Below are 8,088 nucleotides of genomic sequence, written 5' to 3' on the forward strand. Positions count from 1 at the left end.
AATAACCATGGATAAAAATTGCCAGTTCGGAAAATTTCCAGAGAGAATATTGCCAGTATTTTGTTCAAACTTCATGAGGAATAATAACACATTATAAATTAGCTTCATATTTTTTTTGACAAACATCCAAGCATATTTGTTTTGTTTAATACCCAAGTGTGAGTAATATTATCGCAATTAATTTATTTGCAATTTTTTTAATTCAATATAATATTTTAAGAAATGGATCGAGAGGATTGGTAAGGGGGGGGGGATATCTTAGTGCCTCTTAAAATATGGTAGAATACCCTCCGCCCTTAGATTGGCCCGTGGGTAGTGTGGGATTGCTAAAAACCACCACCAATTCATCCAGTACATCCAAGGAACCTCTAATACAAAAAAAAAGTTCCAAGTCCTCGGTTTGCCCAGGATACTTAGACGTACCCATGGATCCTTAAAAACTTTTCTCATCCTAGATTGCATTAACATTTCTCATACTTGAAGGTACTCCCTTCATAATTGGGGTTTGAAGTTATTTCAACTGATAGCAAAAGAAGCAATACTTCAAATACTGATTGTATATTAGTAAAGACAATTAAAAACTACGTCATTATTACAAAAATATTCCTTCCCATCAAAATTACTTCTACCACATGAAATCAGTTTATATCTAATATATCGAAAAAAAGTAAACAAAGTTATCAACTTTTTTCGGTAGTCTTTATTATAACCTGCAATTGTAATCTAAATTATGTGACTTTAACTTATTTGATGCTCAATAAAAGGAGCTTTGTATTAGTTTTCCTCAAATTTCAATGAAAAAAAAAACAAATATTATTCTACTAAATCTGTCTAGTTATCTTAATGTAATGAAAAAATATTTTTAATTATTAAGTTTTTTTGTTTGTTGAAAAAGTTCAGAGTTAATATATGCACATATTTTGATTTATAACAAAGAATACACTTGGTGGGCTCATTGTCAATCAGAGCTGTATTCTAATTCGTCTGCTACCTAGGCCACCTCAAAACTGAGCTGAAACTTGCGTGCTATAGCTCTGAGTTGATACAAAATGCAAAATAAACAAATTTGATATTAAATTTTGATTGAAACAAACCCACATATATTTGATTAACTAATTACTGGTCGCACCAGACAAGAAGTAAAAGAAGTATAAGTAATTCATAATTTTATTTTTATAAATTTTGAATCTTGGATATTTTTGTTACCGTTCAATTTTATTATTTTTGTTTCAATAATATATTTAACAATTACTTTTTCTCCCACAAAAAAAGTCGCCCATTTTATAAATTTTTTTAATCAAATACTCAACCAACATATCTAATATGATCGTATTTCTAGCAATAAGATGAAATTTGATCCTTTTATGTATTTTAAATCATTAAAATTTATCATCAGTTAGGGTATTATAAATAAAGGAAAGAAAGACTAGAGAAAAAGAGATGTTGCTTATATTACTTGTGTCTCCAATTAATCTAAAGGAGAAAATTCCTTCTGTCCCAACTTTCCATCTATAACTAATATTCATTTAACACCCTATACATTTATCTGTGTACTTTTATCTTCAGAGTTATTATATAAGTAAGAATTCATTGCATATATTTATGTACATTTTCAATATTCACAATACTACGAGTTGAAAAATCTGATTATTCGAAGCAATCCTTGGGTCGATATTCGTGTAAATTTATACATGTTAGAATTAAGCAAACAAATTTAACAAACTTACTTTAAAATGAGTGCGTGACGTCAAAAGAATAATCAAATTCGTAACTTGACGTGACAAAAAATCAAATTTTAAAAAGGAGTGATTATTCGAAGCAATGACTAGTTTTCGTGACTACATATATACATTAGGTATGGGACGGTTCGTTAAATCCACAGTTCGGTGCGAACTGCGGCATACCCTCCACAGTACGCAGTTCGGTACAGTATAATAGTAAAATGTGTTTTTTTTAATTAATGTATTTTTTTGATATTTTATTCATGGATAATTTGTTTTCTGTACAAACAAATTATTTTTATATATACTTAACTTGTATAAAAATCAAACCCAGAACAGATATAAATTGGAAATTCATATTTATTTTAATATTCTAATTATTTCATTTGCTTAAAGTATAGTTCTATAAAATAAAATAATGGTTTTGTTCATTTACTTTTGAGTATTTTATAGTTTTATGCCTTTACTAATTTAAGAAATTATTTTAAACATAAATTATTACAATTCTGACCAAATACCTCATAATCGGTTAAAAAAATATTAAACATATCTTTTATTACGTCAAAACTCTTTCTAAGTATTTAAATATTCTCAGAAATATTTAAATTAATATATTTGTAAAAAGGTATAATAATTTTTAACTTTAAAAGAAAAGAAAATCCAACATATTTTTTATAGAAATTAGTAAATAATTTTGCAAAGAAAAGTAGACCTATACAACTCCAAAGTAAATGCTCTAATGATTTATGTGGTCATAGTACTACCGTCGGTAGGCAAGAGGCTCTTAAAGAATGAGAAAGGGTGGTTAAATAGATTATTTGATAAAAGATACTTACTTGCTCTGAAGATATCTTGATTTCAACTAGGAGGAGGACTAGTACTACTTGCAAATATTTTACCAAAAATTTATAAAAAGATGTTTATAGAAATCACATCTTGGAATGGAGGAAGATCATCAAAATTCACCTGTCTATAAGGTGTTGATGTTTGATTAAATATTCCATCGAGGCAGTGGCATTGCACTCCATGAACTGGGCAGCTGCATAAAAATTATATAGTGTAAATCACTTGTGTTTGATTTTAATAGATGTCATTTGCAAAATAGCAAATAAAAGAACCATTCTTTAAGAGCCTCCAAAAAAAACGAGAGAGATGGAAACGATTGCGATTAAGTATGACGTTCTTCCATTTCATGATATGGATCATGCTCGATTCGGAATACTTGAAGATATTACCCTCTGCAGAGATCAGCAAAGTTGCGTCTTACACTTTCCTCATCTCTGAGGATTCCCTAATGGCAAGACTCATCGTTGAATTATGCCGCTGAATTAGTTAGATATTTTCCATCGATATCACTTCGTTATAAATTTACTCTTAAAATGATTATTCCACGATTTAAGAAGTATAGGAAAGAAAATACGGCTTGAGTTAGATTATTACTTTCCTGTTTTTTTTTTTTTTGTTTGTGTGATTATGTGAAACATTGTATATGTTAGTTTGATTGTTTTTGAGTTTTTAGGTCTTTTGGAAAGAAATTAATTTTTAAGTAAAATGTTTGATGATGTTTTTTTATGCAAACGCAAATTTCCTTTAATATGTTGATTTTAATAGTTAATAGTTTACTGTCACAATCACTTAAAGCTAAGCTTTTTATGGAGCAGTTATTGACATCTCTTATTAAGATTATTTCCGATTTTCTTAGTGTTAATTCAGAGTTAGTTGCTTTGCAGTGTTTTGTGTTGATATAAGAACAGCTAATCATTTTGTTTTCTTTTGTTTGGGTTTATCAAATAATAGGGGTTCGGCTGCCAAATCGAAGAACATATCTATTTGGGACTCCTTTTTGCAATCAAGACTTTTTGAAGAAATCTTTGAATTTTTTTGATAGTCTTTCATCTGCTGCTTGATTTAGAAGGTCTTCTCCTGGCTCATCTGGTATTCCGTGGTCCTCAGTAGCAGTTTCGCTGACACTGCCAGTTTCCTCGATCTTTGGAGTATCTTTACAATTATTTTTATTAGTCCCAGCATCAACACATACTTTTACAATTTCCTCCGTGCAACTACTTGCACTGTCATAAAGAATGGTAGTTGTTTTGTGTTGATTAGACGTATCAACACAGGGTTCACAATTTTGAACTCGCTCTATCACCTTTTCTACAGTTTCTTCCCTTTCTTGAGTTACAGCGCATTCCGAGGGTCCTGAAAGCTAACCTTTCCTGCAGAAGCCACTTTATGGTGAAGTCAATAGCTTGTAGATCTTTAAATGCTGCTTGATCCACATTAAGGTGTAGGACTTTTCCTAACTGTGTTATTTCAGATTTGGTCAGTTCGATCTTACCTCTAACACGAAGGGAGTTACATTGATATTCAATAATTTGAGCAAGTATCTCATCACCAATGTTTCCTCTGACCCATCCGATGAAGCTGGTAAGCCTTTTCTTGGCATTTGTTTCCCCTCTCATTTTCTCCACCTCTCCCCACGAGGCTAGCAAGGGAGGTGTGTCGTTCTAGATAACTTTTCGGACGTATCGTTCCGTAGGGTCATCACTGACATAGATCACCGCTCTTTTGTTGGTGTAGCAGTGACCTTCATAGTCAGGTAACGGTTTTGTGTAGGATTCTGTGGTGTATAAGAGACGTATAAAGTATGTGTCCAGTATTTTTATTACTTTGTTCCACTCAACAAGGGATGTGTTTTCACCATTTTTTCTTACAATTGTTATTTGTGTGGCCTCTTTGGTAATTTCTGCATATAGAAATTTACGCTTAAGGTTCAATCGTGGAACCTTTTGTTGCTCAGTAGATTCCTGCTTTGAATTTTGAGGCTTTTTTAGATACAGGAGTTTAAAATTACCTTCTCACTTTAATTTCTTACTTCGAGGGCCTTGGTCTTCAGTATTTTCATGCGCAGAGAGCTACACTTTCTAATTATTATGCTCCATGGAGCTAGGCTTCTGACTCCAAGTTTTTTATTTCTGTTTTGAAGTTCCCTGGAACCTTGTTTTCCCATCGTGGGATGGTCTCTTACCCTCTTACCCCCTTTGTTATATGTGACGGTGTCCAATTTTATGTTGACGTCATTTTTATTTTTGTTTGGCTTTGTTTTTTTAATATTATTGTCTTCACTTTCACTTTCCGCCTTGGTAAAATGATATTTTAATTAAAAACATATTATATTGTTTAACGGATTTTATACAAGAAAATTTGATTTTAACTTTTTTTTTTTTTTTGCAGCAGCAGCACCAGACACAATGTACGGTCCTTCAAAGAAAAAAAACCCTTATTCTAAATGATAGGGATAATTCCAGCACCATTAGAGTACACAAAAGATAACCAGTTGATCAACTTAATAATTTCTGGTTTTTTGGCGCTTTTGTCATAAATTCAAAAATATCGTGATGGACACATCAAGCTATATTAAATATGTATGTATATTTTAACAGAGTGTTTAATGAGTGTTGTTAACAAATTGTTCAAAATTTGCTGAGTTATACCATTCCCCGCTAAAGAAGCAAAAAGTATTATAATATTGTATTTTTCATCAAGTTGATATTGAATTATGGAACCCCTATATTTATTATAAACTTTCAAGAAATGTCTCACATTAGATAAACCTGAACTGTTGAAATGAGCGTAATATCTTGTTTTAAAAATTATTATTGTCACAGAATAATATATACTTAATTAATATACGAGTACATTATACATAAAGAGAAAAATTATTTTATTTGCAAACAATTAAAAAAATATGTCAGTGATAAGAAAATAAATATATGATTGGTGATATTTTATCTTCAGAGCAAGAGTAGTAGACAACAATTCATAATATGCATAACGACCATATGGATATTGAAGATGAGAGTCTATATTGCATGGAAATGATAAGTTCTTGATTTCTATAATTGGTAATATTTCAAATTGGCCAATTATATCAGGCTTGTATTCCGAAGCAGAAAGGAGTTAACAAAGTTCAGAGACTCTGTAATTTCTGTAACTCTATGATCACTTCGTCAAGGATAAGCTAAAGTGATTATTTGTTGCATTAAAGATGTAGCCTCCTGTAAAAACATTTCCTATACATACATGATCTTTGGGTCTTCGATTTTTTTATGATTCTTCTCTTGAACAGAGCTTAAAGATCTTTATGTACCTTCTCACTTATCAGAATCAAATAAAGACAACCCATATGTTGTCTCTCAGATTAAGGACTACCATGTTAATTCTATTTATGTCAGTCTTAGTTATCTTACAAATAATAAATATGTATATATTTATGATGTGTTACCGAAAAAAATGGAAATAGATTTAAAAATTTATTAATACATGAAGGGGTTAAAAATGTATTTTTGAAATCAAATACAACTTATAAATTATAAAAATGAGAATTTTGGTTTTACAAATTCGGAACTATATGATAAAAAAATGAATAAATATATCAGATTATTTAGCTCAAACTAAGATAATATTACGTAGTTAAAATTTTCTCTTTTTTTTAATATCTAACAATTTTTTATTATTACTACAATTTATGACACCTCCAAAGGATCACCTTAAATAATTTGTAGATAGAAATTGAAAATAATTTTTCATTTGTCAAAAAAAAAAGAAAAAAATAGTCCAGACATCATTTTGAGAATAATCATTTTAGCTTAATTCTGTGTTGACAAGTAATTTATAAAAGTTGATGTGTATTTTTATGACACTCAAGGGTTAATTTTGTTTCATTATGAGTGGAAATGTGACGTGGGGGTTGCAATGCTTATATCTATTCTAAAATATTTATAAATGAATTATGTACAGAAAAAAAAAATATCAATAGATCTTTTACGTAAATTGGATTATCTTGAAAGTGAATAATGACGCCCTTAAATTTATAATCAATCATTAACATTTTTCATAGTAAGATACTGCAATATATTGGTTAAAGGTCACTCAGCATTGTGATTTTTTAAATAATTTTTTTACCTATTATGATTGATTTTCCGTCTTTTTCCTCTATTAATTTAAAATTCAAATTTTTTTCACAATTTTTAATTTGGACACTTTTTTTGTCTTCAAAAATCTTCTTAGATACAATCTCTGCCTTTCTTTAGCATTTTTAACAAACTAAAAGCACAATTGGTATATTCTCTACACTTATCTTAACTATTTCATCTTCCTTCTTCTCTTTCCTTCCTTCCCTCTATTTCACCATCTCTCTCTTTAAAAAAAAAAGTATATTTATCTTTCTTTACGAACTAGTACGGGTTGTAGGTAGTGAAACTCAAGAAAAACGACTCTATTTTAATTTAGACATTTATTTCTCAAAAGAAAAGATAAAAAATTTAATTAAATATACTTTTCATGTAATTTTTTTTAAATATGTGGAATAACAAAAAAATCTTGAAAATTAATTTTTTTATTTTGAATCATCTTCAAAATTTTTTTTTAACTTTGAGGTTCATAAAATCAATTCAAACTATTTTAATTTGAAATTTTTTATTCTATAGCATTATTTTTTTTTTTATGAAGTATTTCATTTTGTGGAAAGTTTCTCATTTGCCTGATAATATTTTTTTTTTTTTTGCTTTTATGCTAAAAACTTTTTAAATTGTTTGCTTTTTCTAAATTATCTATCAATATCCATTGAAATTATTATTTATTTTTAGAATTATAGCCGTAAATCAAAAAAAAAAAAAAAAATCAATAAATTCTCCTTTTGAAACAAAACTCTAATTATTTACTCGTCTTGGTATTAAAAAATAGAAAAAGTAAGAAAAAATTTATTTTTAAACACCACTCTTAAAAAATAGTATTATTTCTACACTTCAATTTTATTTTCAAGATTTTATAATCACTTATCAAATATAGGCAAAAATTCGGTATCAACATAAATTTTTACAAAAAATAAACTTATTTATCTGTAGACTGTTGATTTTTTCATCTTTAAAAGTTGGCGTCAACGTAAATGAATTCTTTTCCTCAAATAACCTTAAAAATTTGTGTTTTAGGGTTCAACAAAATATAATTTGTTATTCTTATTTTTAAAATATTCAACTATAAGAATGCAGCATTATACTTTGGATTTACCGAAGAAGAAATAGTCGGTGTCCAAGCACAATTTAGTTTAAAATATGCATCTATTTATACAAATGAACATGTTGATTTTCGAACTAGATTAGATTTTCTTAAGAGGAATTATGTTACCGATGTTGAAGGACCCAACAGGGATGTCGAATCTGAAAATTATAGGGGTGGAAAATTTTGAAAGTTATAAGAAAAAATAAATTTTAAAATAACAGCAATCAATACGAGAGTTGACGAAAAAAAACTGAAAGGTTGGATAGGAAATTTTGCGGAATTCAATTACTCCTACCCGAAACCCATT

At 28.9% G+C, this 8,088-nt stretch overlaps 1 protein-coding gene across 1 annotated transcript in view; it reads right to left on the reverse strand.

Annotated features, from left to right (window-relative positions):
* Nucleotides 1-6,827, reverse strand: part of LOC121120986 (uncharacterized) — a 71,905-nt gene extending 65,078 nt beyond the window's left edge. Inside the window, exon 1 of the mRNA XM_040715852.2 lies at nucleotides 6,687-6,827. The gene's annotated coding sequence lies outside the window, so the exon portion shown is untranslated. The remainder of the gene's footprint in view (nucleotides 1-6,686) is intronic.
* Between the last annotated feature and the right edge of the window lie 1,261 nt (nucleotides 6,828-8,088).

Source organism: Lepeophtheirus salmonis, chromosome 6, assembly GCF_016086655.4.
Source record: "Lepeophtheirus salmonis chromosome 6, UVic_Lsal_1.4, whole genome shotgun sequence".
Classification (NCBI taxonomy): Eukaryota; Metazoa; Arthropoda; class Copepoda; order Siphonostomatoida; family Caligidae; genus Lepeophtheirus; species Lepeophtheirus salmonis.